Source organism: Cynocephalus volans, chromosome 1 (assembly GCF_027409185.1).
Source record: "Cynocephalus volans isolate mCynVol1 chromosome 1, mCynVol1.pri, whole genome shotgun sequence".
Classification (NCBI taxonomy): domain Eukaryota; kingdom Metazoa; phylum Chordata; class Mammalia; order Dermoptera; family Cynocephalidae; genus Cynocephalus; species Cynocephalus volans.
Window position 1 is genome coordinate 203,845,684 of NC_084460.1, and position 20,459 is coordinate 203,866,142.

The following is a 20,459-nucleotide window of genomic DNA, read 5'->3' on the forward strand; positions in this document are numbered from 1 at the left end:
ATGCCTGTCTTGACAACAATGGCTAGACTTGTACACAATATTTACTGTGATATACAAGATTGGCTAATGTGACCACTATAGTTTAATGGCTAGCATTTGTTTGACTTGCTCAACTGACCTAGGAACAGGCTTGAACCCCAGACTACTAGGTCCTGTTTGGGGAGTCACTGGTTTCAGTTCAAAGTCCTTGTTTATGAGAGTACAACACGGACCCCTCCCAACTCCCCATAAGCAATGATTTCCACTTAACCACTTTTCTATTCATATGTCAAGTCATGTCCTCCTTAATTTGACATTTTTCAACCAAAACTTATTTTCATTACTAAAACTTTCTAGAGCGCCATAAAAATGCAGAACCAGAATGGATCTATACCTGATCTTTGATCACCATTTATCTCATTGAAGAAATGCCAATTTATCTCCCCCCTTTCCCCTGTTATCCTTGCCCATTCTCTGTTCATAACAAAATTACTCTGTCCTCACCATTTCCTCCCAATCTAACTATAATGTAGCTATCTGTTTGCATCTTCTTTCAATCCACTTTCGGGCTGGTACCCACGCAAGGCACTTTAAAGGTCTAAACAAATAGTGCTTACCAATTCTCCTCTATTCACAGACTCATTACATTCTCAGACCACTTTTCCAAATTAGTAAGTCATGATTTCCCCTTAGAGAAGGTAGAACATATCTAAAAGGTTATCCTTGTTTCTGTTCAATGATCTACTCTCTCACAGATTCACTTCATCTCTAGCTGTCCTGCCAAACTGAAACCAAAAGTTGAACAACTGATCAACACAGATGGTTATTTGGGTAATTCTGTCTCTCTAAATCTCTTTTACTCCATATCAGGTTTGCAGAATTATATGGACAACTGTCTCCACTCTCCATTTCACCTGCTTGGATAACATCTGCTTTGATAAAGCATGTGAGGAAAGGAAAGAGAAAGTACAGTGGGGGTAAGATGCTACAGAAAGAGACTTAAAACAGCTTTGGCAAAAAGCATATAAAAACAGGAAAGCATGGGGAAATTCAGACCGATCAGTTTAGCAATTACTGAAAACGTTACTAAAGATATTTAAAGCAGCATGGAGCTAAAGCATCCTATGTATTACTACCCTAACTTTTAAAATTTAAAATTTAAATTTAGAAATTCTAAGACTATAAATCATTTTAGTTTGCTTATATTACTGTAATTATAGATATTTAATAAAAGACTTCGGAAAGATAAGAATTTAAAGTTCAAAGATGTTTTTCTCCATTTGTCTCTATATTTAATCAGTATTAATTACTTTTTGAATTATATAGAGAAAGGAAGAAAGCTCAAGTATTCATACCCTTAAGCTTTTTTTCAATATTCATTTTTAACATGCTTTACTTATTCAGCAAGAATTTTAATTATTATAAGGTAATCTATTTTAAGTGGATATTCAAGGATCATTTATTTTTCTTTTATGTGATGGTAGTTGAAATGTGGTAAAGAGAAGGCTGAAGTTGAAATGGGCCTATCTTTCCATTTCAACTACCACCTTCCACTCACCAATATCTCATGGTCTCCATAGGAAGATAATAAAAGTAGTAATAAAATCCAGCAGACCAGAGGGTATAGATATGGGTGAAAATCTATATAGATTTTTGCTTCCATCCATGAAGGATTAAACTGTTACAGGAATATACACACACATACAGTTACACTGTTTTCAGACACTGGATGACAGGCAGCACAGAACTTGATCTCTGAATCACGGGAAACAAACAATGTGGGCCCGACAATTTCTCCAGCCAACTGCCTGGAGATGGTTTCCACACTGAAGTACAGAGAGAGGGAATACAGACAGGGCCTGGAGGTCCTGCTGAATCGCAGAGATAAATATAAGTATTAAGGGGTGTGAGGATGGGGATCAAGGCAGTGAGAATTTGCAGGGCAATGGATTGGAGAGAAAAGCTAATAGCAGAGGTTTCCCTACAGTCTTTGGCTGAGTACTGACCTACACATGTGTGAGGTGAAACTCATGAGATCAGAGAAAGAATTACTATGAAGCAGTAGGTTGGATAATTTCTGGAGCTCAAAAAAGATTGAAAATAACATATGTTTCCATCATCCAGAAAGGGTAGGCCTTCTAATATAAGAAATCATTGGGTAGAATTCTAAGAAGGGTTGAGTCTTAGTAGTGAAGCTGAATTATACACAGAATACAGGCTTCCCTGAACCTGTCATAACAAGATTTAAGAACAAGCCTTGAAAAATAAAACCAATCTGCAAATACATTAAATGCACACCAGAACAAAGTTCAACAGTCTTCACAAGAATACAATGAAATCCAACACCCAACAATGTAAAATTCACATTCTCTGGCATCCAACCAAAAATCACCAGGCATGCAAAAAAGCAAGAAAATAGGATTAATATCCAGGAGAAAAATTAATCAATAGAAACAAAGAAATAAAACAAATAAAATTAACATGTTCTCCCTTACTCAGCTGACACTAACCAAAACCGATAACATTTGCAATGGTCTTGAAGTTAAGTCACATCCATTTTAATGGAGGTATCTTTCTCTAGTTTCCTAGCTAGTATCTTAGATTATAGATTTAAAAAGAAATCTTTTGATCTCAACCACAGCTAGACCTTTCTAAGGCAATGTTTCCCAACCTTCCCCTCCATGTATGTGGCTTTCTGATGTCAATGCATGATCCTGCTGGAGCCCAGAACAGCCCAGCCTTGGAGGTTTCAACCAGCTGTGGTTCTGTCCCACAACCTTGAGGGCTGAGAAAATCAGTGTCTTGGCCTGCCTATATCTTTGCCTATAACTCTATTCTAAGGAATAAAAGGGATTAAAGTGAGCTATCATAAACAATATTTGGGAGCCTTCTTCTCGATTTTTGATGACCTGGGGATTCCATTGATGTCATATATGCCCTTGCAGAATAGAGGGAATTCTACTCCTACCTCAGTCAGTACCCCAAGAAAGCACAACTGCATAATTTACCAGGCCCACTGAAAATAAAAGTGGAGGATGTCTCGTGTAGGAAAAAAGTGCAGTTGTAGGCACTAAAATATAGTCTTTTTTCTTTCATCCATGGTCTCTCTCTCAACCTGTTAATGGTGGGTTTTTTTTATTTGCTATTTAATACTGTTCTAAGTAAAAAAAATTAAATATCAAGAAAAACCAATCAAGGACTTAAAATAATTATTGTAGATATTATAAATACATACAAAGGTGTAAAGTAAAACTTGAACATAATTAGGAGATATCAAAATAATAAAAATACCTAAATGGAAATTACAGAAAGGAAAAAAAACTACATTTACATGAAAAAATGCACTGTATGGTATTAATAACAGATTAGTAGAGATATTAGACATAGCAGAAAAAAAGATCAATGAAGTTGAAGGTACGACAATATAAACTATACAAAATAAAGCACACAGAAAAAAAAGACTTAAACAAATAAACAGGGCATCAGGGATCTAGAAGTCAATATTAAGTGGTCTAAATATGTCTAATGGGAGTCCCAGAAGGAAAGAAAAAAGAGAAAAGGGAAGAAACAATGATGCAAAGAAATTATAACCGAAAACTTACCAAATCTTATAAGAACTATAAACCCAAGATCTAAGAGACTCGATGAACCCCAACCAGAACCAACATGGAGAAAATCACACCAAGATATATCATAATCAAAATGCTAAACATCAGTGACAAAGACAAAATCTTAAAAGCAATTGAGAAAAAGACACTTTCAAGAAGAACAAAGATAAAACTGACAGTAGACTTTTTGTCAGACACTTTATAAGCCAGAAGACAGTGGAATGACATCTTTAGGGAGCTAAAAGGAGAAAAAAAAAAAAAATCTGTCAATGTTTCAAAAATTAACTTCAATTAATCAACTTTTCAATTAATTTAAAAAATTAAGGTAAGATGAATATGTTCCATACAAACAAGACTGAGGTAATTCATTGCCAGAGGATTTTTCTACAAGAAATATTAAGGAAAGTTTCATAAGTAGATGAAAAACAGATACCAAGTAGAAATCAGATGTACACAAAAGAATGAAGAGCACTGGAAATGTGGTGAATATAAGATATGTTTATTGTGAGGTTTCTAAAACATGCAGATATAAAATATGTAGCAACAGTACAAAGAATAGGAGGAGTTACATGAAAGTAATCTGGAATATATTATTTAAGATAGACTGTGATTAAGTAAAGGCACAATCAAATTACACATAAATGCTAAACACTCACTAAAACAAGAAAACAAAGATGTATAGCTAATAAGTTACAAGTGGAGATAAAGTGGAATCATAAAAACACATTCAATTCAAAAGAAGGCAGAAAAAGAGGCAAAAATATAAAGGACAGATGGGACAAACAGAAAATAAATAGTAAGATTTAAACCCAACCATCTAGATGATAGACTGAGATTGTCAAATTGGATTTAAAAAGCAAGACCTATTTATATGCTGTCAATAAAAAAATCTATTTTAAATATAAAAGAGATTACAAAGTAGAAGGATGGAAAAAGATATAGCATGCAAACACTAACTAAAAGAAAGCTCGAGTTGCTATGCTAATATCACACAAGCTAAGCAGAAAAAATTATAAAAATTAGAGGAGAAATCAATTAAATTAAAAAATTTAAAAATCAATGAAACAAAGAGTTAGTTATTTGACAAGACTCATACAACTGACAAAGCTCTAGCCAGACTGACAGCGAGAAAGACAAGAAATTCCAATATTAGAATGAATAAGGGAGCTTCACTACAGATCTTCTAGTCAGTAATAGATAATATGTATTATGAACAAACAAGCCAACACATTTTACAACTCAGATAAAATGAAAAATATTCTTTGAGAGACCCAACTACCAAAACTCATTCAAAAAGAAGATAAACTGAACAGTCCCATACCAATTAAGACAACTGAATTTATAGTTTAAAATATTTTCATGAAATATTATAGGCCTAGACGTCTTCACTATTGAATTCTAAGAAATTTATAAGGAAGAAAAAAATTACAAATTCTTCATCAACTCTCTTAGAAAACAGAAGAGAGAACATTTTTCCACATCATTTTATAATGCCCATGCCACCTCAACACCAAACCCAAAGACATCAAAAATAGAGAAAATAACAGATCAATATCCCTCATGAAAATGGATGCAAAAATGCTTGATAAAATATTAGCAAGTCAGTTCTAGTGATACGTAAAAGAACAAAATATATTTACCAAGTGGTGTTTATCCAAGGAATGTAAAGTTTATTCAGTATTCAAAAATTAATCAGTATTAAAAGAAAAGCCATATGATCACCTCAAGAGATACAGAAAAAACATTCGAAAGAGTCAACACACACTTGTGACCAAAAAAAGAAAAAAGAAAAAGGAAAGAAAGAAACACCCAGAAAACTAGGACTAGAAGAGAATGTTCTCATCCTGAGAAAGAATATCTATAGTAAGCCTACACATAACATCACACTTAAGAAGGAGAGACTGAACGCTTTCCCCTTAAGACTGGAAACATATCAAAGATATCTGCTTTCACCACTTCTATTCAACATCAGATTACTGGAGTTCCTAGCCAGTGCAATAAAACAAGGAAAAGAAATAAAAAGCTTAGAAAGAAAGAAGTAGAACTCTGTTTATTTGAAAACAACATAATTGTGTATGTAGAAAATCCTAAGACATCTACCAATCATTATGAGAATTAATGAGTGAATTTAGCAAGATCACATGATGTATGGTTAACATATTAAAAAACTCTATTACAATATATTAGAATTAAATAATTGATAATTACAATAAAAAAATAATACCATTTCCAAGAGTATAAAAATATGAAATATCAATACATTTTATAAAATATGGGGAAAGTTTGTACACTAAGAAGTATAAAACATTGCAGAGAGAAATTAAATAATACCAGCATAAATGGAGAGATTTGCTGTATTCATGGATTAGAAGACTCAATATTGTTCAGATGTCAGTTCCCTTCAAATTGTTCTATAGGGTTTTTCAAGATGGCGGCGGCTGCGGCGGCTGGCGCGGAGTAGCTGAGGTGGAAAAGGCGGCCACTGGGCCTCAGGCAGCCGGGAAACTTGTGGACCTTCCTCTCGCCATCTCTTAAGGGAGGACTGCTGCTGCTGACCGGTCGTGGGGGGTGACCGCCACTTTGCCCCCGGCAGGAGAGGCTGCCTCATTTACAGGCAACAGCTTTGAAGTGTGGAGCAGGAAAAGAACTGTTTCTTAGCTGCAAAAGCGAGTCTCGAAACAGGGAACACGGCGCCAGGGCTGCTGTGGATGCAGACAGGATCCCGGAGGCCGGGGCCGCGCTGAAGGCGGCCAGCTGCCCTATTCAGGATTCGAGGTTTCAGACCGGCATTAAAGAAGATTCCTGGGAGCGCCCGAGCCGCGCCGTGACTGAACAGCCCGAGGCGGCAGCGGCCGAGAACTGGGAAAGGCGGCAAACTAGAGACAGAGAGCGAGCACCCGACCTGACACCACTGTGAGTGATCCCTGGCACAGCTCTGTTCGGGGGGTGGATGCCCACGCGGCTCCCGCCTGCACCACCAGGCCACTCACTGCCCGGTGCTGCCTCCATTTTCCCAGGTGTGGGCAGCTCCGCCCTGCTCGGCCATCACTGAGCCCTCCCACTTGCTGGCCTGGCGCCAGGCTTTCCGGAACCTGCGGACCGGCCTTTGCTCCCACTCCCTCGGTGGTTCTCTGGCAGGGCTGGTGGCAGGTGGCGTCCCGGACCAGTCTCGGGAGGGCAAGGAAGTACGGGCGGGCCGACTGTCACTCCACCATACCCTGGACTCCGGCCCCAGGTAAACTCCCTGTTACTGGGAGGCAGATACCATCTCTGCGGCCACCAGTTTGGAAAAAAGCCTAACGAATTTCTGGTTGGGAATAGTGTGGTAGGAGAGTTCCCAGGTCCGCTTGAACCTGCCGGAGACCAGGCTGCAGGTGGGCGCTAGACTCGGTTTATACTGGGGTGATACAAAGGTGAACAAGACCTGAGAAAGATCTACATAGTGCTACAAAGGCACCCAGAGAGACCGGTCGTCTGTGCCCAGCAGAAACCTGGTAGACTTCCTGGGCGAGGCGGTGCGGAGCAGGGTCTTGAAGGCCCAGCTGATAGACGAGGGGTGCAGAAGACACGCCCCAGCCCAGCACAGTGCGCACAGAGTGGGGAGACGTGCAGCCAGGGAAGCAGAGTCTCGACAAAATCCACACACCCGGTGGGGTCGCTACTGCACGATCTAACAGCCTGGGCTAGAGCACACGGAACAGGGAGAAGTCCTGCACAGGAAGTGAAAGCTCAACAGAGATCACACACCCTGTGGTACGTGATCCACCAGCCCAGCAGAGTCCAAGCTGACCAGAAAGGTGGCTCCCTGGAGAAGCCCAAGACCCGAGGCAACCACACACACAAGGCACTAGAGGCCAACCGAGCAGTCACGGAGGGAGCCATACGAAATTGGCAACCACAGCAACATCCTAGTTAGTCATTAGTCTCAAACCAGTGGACTGTGAAACCCCCGGCCACAATGAATAAACACCAAAAGAAAGATACCAGAAATACAAAAAATCAAGGAAGTACACCACCAAAAGTTAATAAATCTCAAACTCTAGATCCTATAGAACAAGAAGCCCTTGAAATGACTGACAAGGAATTTCGAGTGATAATTCTAAGGAAACTGAATGAGATACAAGAAAACTCAGCTAGACATCAAGATGAAATGAGGAAAAGTATACAGGATCTGAAAGAGGAAATGTACAAGGAAATCAATGTCCTGAAAAAAAATGTAGCAGAACTTGCTGAACTGAAGAAGTCATTCAACGAAATAAAAAACACAACGGAGAGTTTAACCAGCAGGCTTGTCGAAGTTGAAGAGAGAGCCTCTGAACTTGAAGATGGGCTGTTTGAAATAACACAAGCAGACAAAAAGAAAGAAAAAAGAATCAAGGACATGGAAGAAAATCTGAGAGAGATATCAGACAACCATAAGCGATCAAATATCCGAGTCATGGGTATTCCAGAAGGGGAGGAAAATGGAGATTCCATTGAAAACATATTCAACAAAATAGTGGCAGAAAACTTCCCAGGTATAGGAAAAATCACAGATCTTCAGATCCAGGAAGCTCAACGATCTCCAAATGTATTCAACCCAAAAAGACCTTCTCCAAGACATGTCATAGTCAAATTGGCAAAACTCAGAGATAAAGAGAGAATCTTAAAAGCTGCAAGAGAGAAGCATCAAATCACCTATAAGGGAGCCCCAATCAGGTTAACATCAGACTTTTCATCACAAACCCTAAAAGCTAGAAAGGAATGGGATGATATTTTCAAAATACTAAAAGATAAAGATTGCCAGCCAAGAATACTCTACCCTGCAAGGCTATCCTTCCGAAATGAGGGGCAAATAGTATATTTCTCAGACAAACAAAAACTGCGGGAGTTCACTACCACAAGACTACCCTTACAAGAAATCCTCAAGGGAGTACTGGGTTTGGTCCCTGAAAAATAACTACCACTGCCATAAAAACCCAAGAAAAATCTAAACCCGCTAGTATAATAAAAATGGCATTCATGAAGAGAAAACAAGCTAACAAAAACACTATCTACAACCTAAGGAACCAACAAACACAGAAAACAAACAGTAAATCAGAAAGCAAGGAACAAAAGACACTTAAGACAACCAAACAACCAATAAAATGCTAGGAATAAATCAACACCTTTCAATAACAACCCTTAATGTAAAAGGCTTAAATTCCCCAATTAAAAGACACAGACTGGCTGACTGGATCAAAAAGCAGGACCCAACTATATGCTGCCTACAAGAGACCCACCTCACCCATAAAGATTCACACAGACTAAGAGTGAAAGGATGGAAAAAGATTTACCATGCAAACAGAAAAGAAAAAGGAGCTGGAGTAGCTATTCTTATATCTGACAAAATAGACTTTAAACTAAAAACCATAAAAAGAGACAATGAGGGACACTACTTAATGATAAAAGGACTGATCCATCAAGAAGACATAACAATCATAAATATGTATGCACCCAATGTTGGAGCAGCCAGATTTATAAAACAAACTCTATTAGACCTAAAGAAGGAAATAGACACTAATACCATAATAGCAGGGGACCTGAACACCCCACTGTCAATATTAGACAGATCATCTAGGCAAAGAATCAGTAGAGAAACACAAGATCTAAACAAGACTCTAGACCAATTGGAATTGGCAGATATCTACAGAACATTCCACCCAACAACCTCAGAATATTCATTCTTCTCATCAGCACATGGATCATTCTCCAGGATAGATCACATATTAGGTCACAAATCAAGTCTCAATAAATTCAAAAAAATTGGAATTATCCCATGTATCTTCTCAGACCACAATGGATTAAAACTAGAAATTAATAACAAACGAAACTCTGGAAACTATACAAACACATGGAAATTAAACAGCATTCTACTTAATGACATATGGTCCAAGAAGAAATCAAGCAGGAAATCAAAAAGTTTATTGCAACTAATGAAAACAATGATACATCATACCAAAACCTGTGGGATACTGCAAAAGCAGTATTGAGGGGAAAATTTATTGCATTAAACGCTCACTTCAGAAGAATAGAAAGATGGCAAGTGAACAAACTAACACTTCACCTTAAAGAACTAGAAAAACAAGAACAATCCAAACCTAAAGTTAGCAGACGGAAAGAAATCATTAAGATCAGAGCAGAACTGAATGAAATTGAAAACTAAAAAACAATACAAAGGATCAACGAATCAAAAAGTTGGTTTTTTGAAAAGATAAATAAAATTGACAAACCATTAGCATGGCTAACAAAAAAAAGAAGAGAGAAGACTCAAATAACAAAAATTAGAAATGAAAAAGGCGATATTACAACTGATTCATCTGAAATACAAGGAATCATTCGAGACTACTATAAACAACTATACGCCAACAAATTTGAAAATCTGGAGGAAATGGATAAATTTCTGGACACACACAAGCTCCCAAAACTGAACCGTGAAGACGTAGAAAATTTGAACAGACCAATAACAATAAAGGAGATTGAAGCTGTTATCAGAAGGCTCCCAACAAAGAAAAGCCCAGGACCAGATGGATTCACAGCAGAATTTTACCAAACATTCAAAGAGGAATTGACACCGATTCTTTACAAACTATTCCAAAATATTGAAACGGACACAAATCTCCCAAACTCATTCTATGAAGCAAACATCATCCTGATACCAAAACCAGGTAAAGATATAACCAAAAAAGAAAACTACAGGCCAATATCCTTGATGAATATAGATGTAAAAACCCTCACTAAATTACTAGCAAACAGAATACAGCAACACATACGTAAAATTATTCATCACGATCAAGTGGGATTCATCCCAGGGATGCAAGGTTGGTTCAACATACGCAAATCAATAAATGTGATACACCATATTAATAAAGTCAAACATAAGGACCATATGATCATCTCTATAGATGCTGAAAAAGCATTTGATAAAGTTCAGCACTCATTCATGACAAAGACCCTCTATAAGCTAGGTATAGAGGGAAAGTATCTCAACATAATTAAAGCCATATATGCCAAACCCACAGCCAATATCATCCTGAATGGGGAAAAGCTGAAAGCTTTTCCTTTAAGAACAGGAACTAGACAAGGATGCCCACTCTCACCACTCCTATTCAACATAGTGTTGGAAGTACTAGCCAGAGCAATCAGAGAAGAGAAGGAAATAAAGGGCATCCAGATTGGAAAAGATGAAGTCAAACTGTCCCTGTTTGCAGATGACATGATCCTATATATCGAACAGCCTAAAACCTCTACAAAAAACTCTTGGAATTGATAAATGATTTCAGCACAGTAGCAGGATACAAAATCAACACACAAAAATCAGTAGCATTTCTTTTCTCCAATAGTGAACATGCAGAACGAGAAATCAAGAAAGCCTGCCCATTTACAATAGCCACCAAAAAAATAAAATACTTAGGAATTGAGTTAACCAAGGAGGTGAAAAATCTCTATAATGAGAACTACAAACCACTGCTGAGAGAAATTAGAGAGGATACAAGAAGATGGAAAGATATCCCATGCTCTTGGATTGGAAGAATCAACATAGTGAAAATGTCCATACTACCCAAAGTGATATACAAATTCAATGCAATCCCCATCAAAATTCCAAAGACATTTTTCTCAGAAATGGAAAAAACTATCCAGACATTTATATGGAACAATAAAAGACCACGCATAGCCAAAGCAATGCTGAGCCAAAAAAATAAAGCTGGAGGCATAACACTACCTGACTTTAAGCTATACTACAAAGCTATAATAACCAAAACAGTATGGTACTGGCATAAAAACAGACACACTGACCAATGGAATAGAATAGAGAATCCAGAAATCAACCCACACACTTACTGTCAGCTGATCTTTGACAAAGGCACCAAGCCTATTCAGTGGCGAAGGGACTGCCTCTTCAGCAAATGGTGCTGGGACAACTGGATATCCATATGCAGGAGAATGAAACTAGATCCATACCTCTCGCCGTATACTAAAATCAACTCAAAATGGATTAAGGATTTAAATATACACCCTGAAACAATAAAACTTCTTAAAGAAAACATAGGAGAATCACTTCACGAAATAGGACTGGGCACAGACTTCATGAATACGACCCCAAAAGCACGGGCAACCAAAGGAAAAATAAACAAATGGGATTATATCAAACTAAAAAGCTTCTGCACAGCAAAAGAAACAATTAACAGAGTTAAAAGACAACCAACAGAGTGGGAGAAAATATTTGCAAAATATATATCTGACAAAGGATTAATATCCAGAATATATAAGGAACTCAAACAACTGTACAAGAAGAAAACAAGCAACCCAATTAAAAAATGGGCAAAAGAGCTAAGTAGGCATTTCTCTAAGGAAGATATACAAATGGCTAACAGACATATGAAAAAATGCTCAACATCACTCAGCATCCGGGAAATGCAAATCAAAACCACATTGAGATACCATCTAACCCCAGTTAGGATGGCTAAAATCCAAAAGACTATGAACGATAAATGCTGGCGAGGTTGCGGAGAAAAAGGAACTCTCATACATTGTTGGTGGGACTGCAAAATGGTGCAGCCTCTATGGAAAATGGTATGGAGGTTCCTCAAACAATTGCAGATAGATCTACCATACGACCCAGCTATCCCACTGTTGGGAATATACCCAGAGGAATGGAAATCATCAAGTCGAAGGTATACCTGTTTCCCAATGTTCATCGCAGCCCTCTTTACAATAGCCAAGAGTTGGAACCAGCCCAAATGCCCATCATCAGATGAGTGGATACGGAAAATGTGGTACATCTACACAATGGAATACTACTCAGCTATAAAAACAAATGAAATACTGCCATTTGCAACAACATGGATGGACCTTGAGAGAATTATATTAAGTGAAACAAGTCAGGCACAGAAAGAGAAATACCACATGTTCTCACTTATTGGTGGGAGCTAAAAATTAATATATAAATTCACACACACACACACACACAGACACACACACACACACACACAAACCGGGGGGGGGGGAGCTATAACAACCACAATTATTTGAAGTTGATACGACAAGCAAACAGAAAGGACATTGTTGGGGGGGAGGGGGAGGTAGAGAGGAGGGAGGTTTTGGTGATGGGGAGCAATAATCAGCCACAATGTATATCGACAAAATAAAATTAAAAAAAAAAAAAAAAAATTGTTCTATAGATTCAATGTAATCCTAATAAAAACACTGTCAGGCTTTTCTTTTAAGTCATTGACACACTGATTCTAAAATTATTTGGAAATCCAAACATTTTAAAAAACGTAAAACTTAAGGTTCAGAGGACTGACACTACCTGAATTCTCAAGACAGTATGGTATTGGGCAAGCATTTGCATATAGGTCAGTAGAACAGAAAAGACATTCCAGAAATAGACATTCACACATATATTGTCAATTGATGGCTGACAAAGATGACAAAGTAACTTAATGGGGGAAAGACAGTGTTTCAACAGATGGTACTGAAAACACTGATTATTAATATGGAGAAAAATGAACCTCATCCCTTTCCTCACACTATGTACAAAAATTAATACACAGACACAAACATAAGAGCTAATACCATAAAACTTGCAGAAGACATTGAAGGACACCTCTGTGACCTTGGATTAGGCAACAATTTCTTAAATAAAGCACAAAAACATGAACCATGAAAGAAATATAATGACAGAGTTGATCAAAATTAGAAACTCTTGTCTTCAAAGACTGTTAAGAAAATTATAAGGCAAGCAACAGGCTGGAAGAAAATAACAAAAAGTAGATATATTAAGGGATTTGGATCTAGAATTATAAACTCAGTAAGAGGACAAGCAACTCAATACAAAATTTGGCAAAAACTTTGAATGTGTCACTAAAGAAGATATGTGGATGGCAAATAAATACAGGAAAAGATGTTCAACATCATTAGTCATTGGGGGATGCAAATTAAAACCACAATGAGATATACTACACTTCCACTGAAATGGCTAAAATTAAAAGGACTAACAATGCTAAATGGTGTTGAAAATGTGCAGTAAATGAAATTTTGACACATTTTTGATGAGAACACAAAATGGTAAATCTACTTGGGAAAACAGTTGGGCAGTTTTTTATGAAGTTAAATATATGCTTATCATGCAACCCCGTAATAACAGATAAGAGGATGTATATGCCCACCCAATGACTTATACACAAATGTAGCAGCTTTATGCATAATAGTCCAAACTGGAAACAACCAAAATGTCTATCAGCTAGTGAATGGATAAAGAAATTATGGTACATTCAGACAAGGTGTGGCACTCTTAATTGTGCCAAGGCGAGGATCCTGACCAAACTATTCTATTTTCCCAAAACAAGGAAATACTAATTAGCAAGGAAAACAAAAACAAAAAAACCCACTGATGCTACACACAACAACATGGAAGGTTCTCAAAAGCATTATGCTTATTAAAAGAGGCCAAACCCCAAATACTATATACTGTATGATTGATTCCATTTACTTAAAATTTTAGAAATGGCAAAACTATAGTGATAGCAGATCAGTGGTTCCCTGGGACCAATGATGTTGGGAGAGGACTGGCTGTCAAGAGCATGAAGGACTATTCTGGGGTGATGAAAATGTTCTACATCTGGATTGTGGTAGTGGTTACACAACTGCATACATTTATCAAAACTCATTGAACTGTATAATTAAAAAGTGTGAATTTTTTTGTATGTAAATTATAGCTCAATATATCTGCTTTTACATATTACGTACCCAGCCTGCCAATAGAGATTTACTGAAATACAAAAGTGAAACCCTGGCTGAACACAGCTGAAGAGAGGAACTAGGTTTTCCCCACATGTGCCCCTGAATAATCTTTTGAAGTATCTGAAAGTGGTATTAGCAAGGAAGGTCTTCAGGAGTCACCAGGGAGCAAGACTGAGGCTATTCCTTAATCCCCGATCCAGGCAGCCCACAAAGGCTTTCAATAATCTTGTACTACTTCATCCTTTCAATAATCTTCAGAGATAGCTACTATTGTCCTTATTTTATACGGAGGAAAGCAAAGCTCCGAGGAGTGAAGATGGTCACTTGACAGAGTGTCAGAAAAGCTCAGAGTGACTCCAAAGTTCAGGCTCTCTGTATTCATCAACCTGATTGTAGTAGGGTTGGGGTCCCCAGTATCAGAGAGTGTGCCAGGGACTCTTTGGCCTGGGGGAGGGGGCACAACCCCTGGATACCCTGGCTGTGTGAGACCCTGCAGAGAGGGCCCTTGAGCAGAGCCACTAATTCATGACCTTACAGGCAGCCTACATATGCTCTGTACAAATGCATTTGACCTTCGTTATACCTCACATTTCCGCAGCATAACAACATTTGCTAATCGTTTACTACTGGGCAAGTTTTTCACTTGTATTATGTCATTATGTAATGTGTAATGTCCACATTTTACATATGAGGAAACTCATGTTTAAGGAGGTTAATGACTTGTAGGCCTATAGCTATAAGTAGGAAAGCCAGGATTTGTACTGAGGCCTGTATAAACCTCAAAGCTTGGAGGCTTGATTGCTACATGGTTATAGTACTATCTTCAGTTTATCCATGCACTTTGAATCAGTAAGGATGCTCTTGGTGGAAAGGATCATGATAAAACACTAAGGAACTGTGTTAGCTCATAGTGCAGAATTAGAGCAAGCTTCAGGGCTGCCTTAATCCAGGGCCTCTGCCTCTATTTCCCTGCAGTTCTCTTTACTCTGCCCCTCCTGTGTCTCCGCCTTACCTTCAGATTGGTAGGAGGTGGCTGCAGCAGTTCCACCAGCCAGCTGCACCCTCCCAAGTCTAGAGGGAAAGAGAGAGAGAGGCCAACATTTTATGTGACTCTCTCTACACCTCCAACCATCCTGTCCCCTGAAAATCAGCCTAATGGGGTCATCAATTCATTCTGGACCAATCTATGTCACCTGGAGAATGTCATTTACTGACTGGGCCAGGCCTGGGTTTCCGAATCAATCACTGGCAGGGAAGGTGACCATGACTGTCTTAATCAGGTTTCACTTCTGGACTGGAAGTGAATAAACAGGAAGCTAAACACAGCATCTGCTACGTTCTTTCTTAGTCACTATTTCAATTGTGTTTACAGCAACACTGTCTTGGTGATCATTTCCATTTTACAGATAAGAAAATAAATGCACAGAGAACATCTCTCTCTTAGGGACCTAAGCACAAACACAGAAGCTGGGATTCAAAGCCAGGTCTTCTAACGCCAAGTCCAGGACTCTCTCCACTAGTCTGCAAATACTACGTCCTTATCCTACTCTTTCTCTTTAGACCAAATTTGACGATGTTGCTGAGAACATATTCATCTTCTAGGTTCCTTCCTCTGATACTTACCATAAATTTTTCCTAATTCAATTACCACTCCATTATGGACTCTAGTGAGCTGTTTATAACCAAATCAGGAGGCTTTTTTTTTTTTTTTTTTTTTTTTTTTTAGCAATTCCTTTCTCATGAGTTTTTATAGCTATTGTTTAAAGTAAATACATAGTCTGATGTATTTGGTGTCAATGTAGACTTCATTCTTTTTCCTCTTCAATCTCACTTTCTAGAATAATTTCACATTTAAAAAGACTGTTCTTTTCAAGTTCTTTTTCCTCATCGACATACTATCAAGCCATACTCTCAGGCCTTTCAACTCTCCCCACCTGAGTTCATCATTCTCTATAACAGACCTAGTAAGAAGAGGTTCTGGCCTTTGAGCTTTTAAAGCAAGTGTGTCACAAAGTTAGCATATTTTTCCTTAAACAATGCAGAAGAGAAATGACATGAAAAAACCCTCAAATATCTGATTAGTCACACAGGGCAGTGTTTCAACTAGAGTTTCAAAAAGAATGGAAATAGTAAACTGGCAGATAATTGTGACTTCTGTACTTAGCAGAGGCACAGAGGCTGGTTAAGGGAGTCCTTTGCACTTTGGGCTCACTGTATGTGTAAAATAAGCTGACATGAACTTCACCTCCTTTGATTCTCCCAACTGTTACGTTCAGAGTTGGGGAAGGCAGAAATCAGTATGTCTAGTTTACAGACACGTAGGCAAAAATTTACTTAATTAATAAGGGGAAAAGCTGTAACTTAAAGTTAGGTATAGCAGCTTGAGGTTCAGTTCTTTTTACAGTGCACTATTTAGATTCTTGGAAAGCTAGAGAAGTTGTACGAAAGATGTGAAGGCTCAGGAATCAGTTCAGCATCTGTGACCCTGAATTTTAAGTTAAAATCTTACGTATTTTTGGCCTTTCTTTGGTGTTCAGGAAAAGTAAACAAGACTTGACAGAAAATTTGATGAGAAGCTGCAACAATTTTGACCTAAGACCAATATACAAAAATTCCAAAGATGTTATCAAGACTATGTGTTGGTACCATCTAGGGCAACTGCTGTAACTTGGTCTTCCAACAGAATATTATCATACGTTGAATAGTATTGAATATGCCATTGATTCTTCAGAAAAATGTGTATCTCATGGAGACAAGAAGAGAGAGATGAAAAAGGCACCAAAGACGAATTTTTCGAAATGTGAAGAGTTGGGAGTACAGTACCGGGGGGCAGGGGTTGGGTTCCCAAAATAAGGAGCCAACCTAATAAGTTAGAGCGTGGTAAAAAATCACAGTAGGAGAGTAACTATGAAGGAAGGAGGTGGAGATGGGAAACTGAACAGAACTGTGATACGGGAGGCCACATGGGGAATATCTAGAGCTGAGCTTGGAAATTTTACTTGTGAGCAGAATTGCTGTGGAAGTAGAAAGGGAAAAAACAATGGATAGCACTGCTGAAGGTGGGATTAAGTAGGAAGCCAAAGACAATAAAGAGAACTTCAGGATAAAAAGGCTTAAAATGTCTCTGACAAGCTCTAGCCAGTTAGAGGACACTTAGGGAGTCCCAATCCCCCACCCCCCAGCAGACTTGGAAAGAATCAAGGATGGAGCAGAATGAGGAGAACAAGGCAGAGGCCAAGCAGGTCCCTCTGGGGGGTCCTGAGAATTGCAGCAGAATGAAACATGCTGAGCTTCAAAAGGTTTGTGACAGTGAAATCTGCTTAAATGTGTACGGGAAGGAGAAACCTCACTTTGGATGACACTGCTCAGCCCATCTGCTTGTGAAGAATTCTATTCCATATGCCTGCAGAACTCCACCCTGGAAGCAGAGTTTATTATCCTTGCAAACACAAACTCACTAACGGGTATGGTTTATTGTGAAGCAATGCACGTGCCCCACAGCCTCTGTCTGCTCTTACTTCAAGGCCTCCATTATCCTGGGACACGTCATTCAACCCGGCAGGGTTCAGATGCTTGATGTCAAGTCTGTCTGGATTCAAGACTCCCTGTGCAATTAATGGAGTGGAGGCAGGTATGGCATGTGACTCTGTGGTGCTGCTTTCTCAGGTAGGGATAGTGAACAATGGGGATTTCTCATTCTGTGCACACCGGATCGTCCTTCTGTCTGGCAGTTTCATTACAACATCCTATACAACTTACATCTGCAAAGGAAGACCTGGTGTAAATTGAGCACAGCACCCACCCACTGTGGAATCCTGCACACGCTGATTTGAGGGGAAGGCGGCCACTTAATTCGGAGTTTCGTGGCAGCCCAGTCTTCTAGCAGAGCAGGGCAACATGCAAATTGTGCAATGTGCTAATTGTCATCCACGATTGTGGACAGTCAGCGCAATTATCTACATGGACAGCAACTCCCACTGATTTCAGCAGGAGCATCTCATGCATGCCTGAAATCATCATTTTTGCCCTTAGAGGAGCTTTCCTCTGAAACACAAATTCTCTCTAATAGGGATCCTACTGTATAATGAATAAATAGGCCATGTGTGGGCATGTAGATTTTCAGGACCCTGGGCCCTTCTCCCCCACTCCCATAGCCCTCTGGCATCTTTGCCCCTTGGGGTGAGGGGAGCTCATCTGCAGAACTACACACATTTATAAGGAAGTTCACCACTTACATCAGAATGGGTTTTGAATTCAGATTCAGTTCAAAAAGTAAAAATGTATAGGTTTATTTTCTCACATGAAACCAGACAGCTAAACTGAAAAGATTTTAATAACTGGGGCTTCGTTAGGGCTGCCTGCTTCACTGTTTTACATTAATGGTGATGATATGAGCTGTCTGGTGTTTGAATCCTGGCACCTGCAGTCTACCCACCCCTTGCCCAGTTTATAGGATAGGTTTATCAGCTTAGATTTCCTTGGCTTGGAAGAAGCAAACCTGGATAAAGGACAGGACAGTTCAACTTCTTCTAGTTGATATTCTAATCATCCTGTGAAAATCTAATTACATGTGACTGTATTAGGGTTCTCCAGAGAAACAGAACCAACAGGATGTGCGTGTGTGTATAAGAAATTGGCTCAATGATTATGGAAGCTGACAAGTCCCAAGATCTGCAGGGTGAGACAGCAGGCTGGAGACCCCAGAAAGCCAATGTGTAGTTCCACTCCAAATGCCAGGAGGCTCAAGACCCAAGAAAAGCCAATATTACAGTTTGAGTCCAAAGACAAGAAAAAACAATTTCCAGGTGGAATGAAGTCAGGCAGAACAAAGAATGCTCTTTTTCTTGAGGGAGGGTCAGCCCTTTTGTTCTATCTGAGCCTCCAACTGATTGGATAAGGCCCACCGCATTAAGGAGAACGATCGGCCGTACTCTCCCAATTTATAAGTTAATCTCATCCAAAAACACCCTCACAGAAACACACAGAATAATGTTTGAAAAAATATCTGGGTCCCTCATGGCCCGCTCCAGTTGACACACACATTTAACTGTTACAGTAACCGAGAAGATGGTGTTTGTGGCACAGAGCAGTGATTAAAGAGCCAAAAGGTGGAAAAACATTTCGTCATTCAAACACAATCTTTATACCTCTTTCAAATAAACACAGGATGAAAGATGGCCTACGTAAGATGAACTCAGTGAAAGCCACCCCGCGAATACCGCCCCTCCCCCATGGCTTTAAGAGACATTGCTGTTACTTAGGAATAAAACTGTGGTTTTAAAACTGGTTTCCCAATGTTTCTGATGTAGACTTTTCAACTCTTGTGGAAATAGACAGAATAATTCTAAGTCCATTTCCCTGATGAGGCAAGCGAGGCTCACTGGGGGAGCTTGTCTAGGGTCATAGTATTTGGAAAACAAATGTGCTTGCATTTTCAGAACTCAGGAGTATGGCTTACAGAACACCCCCCCCCCCCTTATAGTTTTCGGTGAAACTTCCTCATGTAGACACGATGGACATCCTGGTCAATTACAGAGCTGGCCAAGAAGCAGGAAAGGAGCAAAGAACTCGAGGGGGATGTTTTCAAAGCGGTAACTGCAGACAGTGCTCCCTCAAAGAGGCAGCTCACTTTTAGAGATACTCAGCACTGGCTTTGGATACCAGGGGATTCCTTGGTATTTGGGTAGCGTGCTGGGCACTGCTGGTGGCTTGTCTACATGCCTGGGGCCTTACTACTTGTGTGTGTCCAACGGCCAGTAACCACAGCTCTGGAAATTAACAGCCCCAGAAGCAGCCCTGTACTACTCGGTGTTGGGAGTTGGTGATAAATACCCAGCTCCCTCACTTCTCAGGTGGGAAAACTCTGAGACTTCAGTTTTATATTCCATAGTTTTCCACAGGCTAAGCTTCTGTCACCCACGGCAGCGTGCGGGTGTGACCTGTGTAGTTGCATAGGGCCCTGTGCCTTGTTGTCACTGTCTTGAAATTCTTAAGTTATGAACAACAGGCCCTGAATTTTATTTTGCACTGGGCAGAGCATGTCATGCAGCCTGTCCTGATGGCAGATGGCATGATACCATACCTTTTGTTGACTGGCTTCCCTTCCCT

At 39.3% G+C, this 20,459-nt stretch overlaps 1 protein-coding gene across 1 annotated transcript in view; it reads right to left on the minus strand.

Annotated features, from left to right (window-relative positions):
• NCKAP5 (NCK associated protein 5) overlaps positions 1-20,459 on the minus strand; it is a 787,163-nt gene that overhangs the window by 20,855 nt on the left and 745,849 nt on the right. The gene's annotated exons all lie outside the window — the stretch shown is intronic.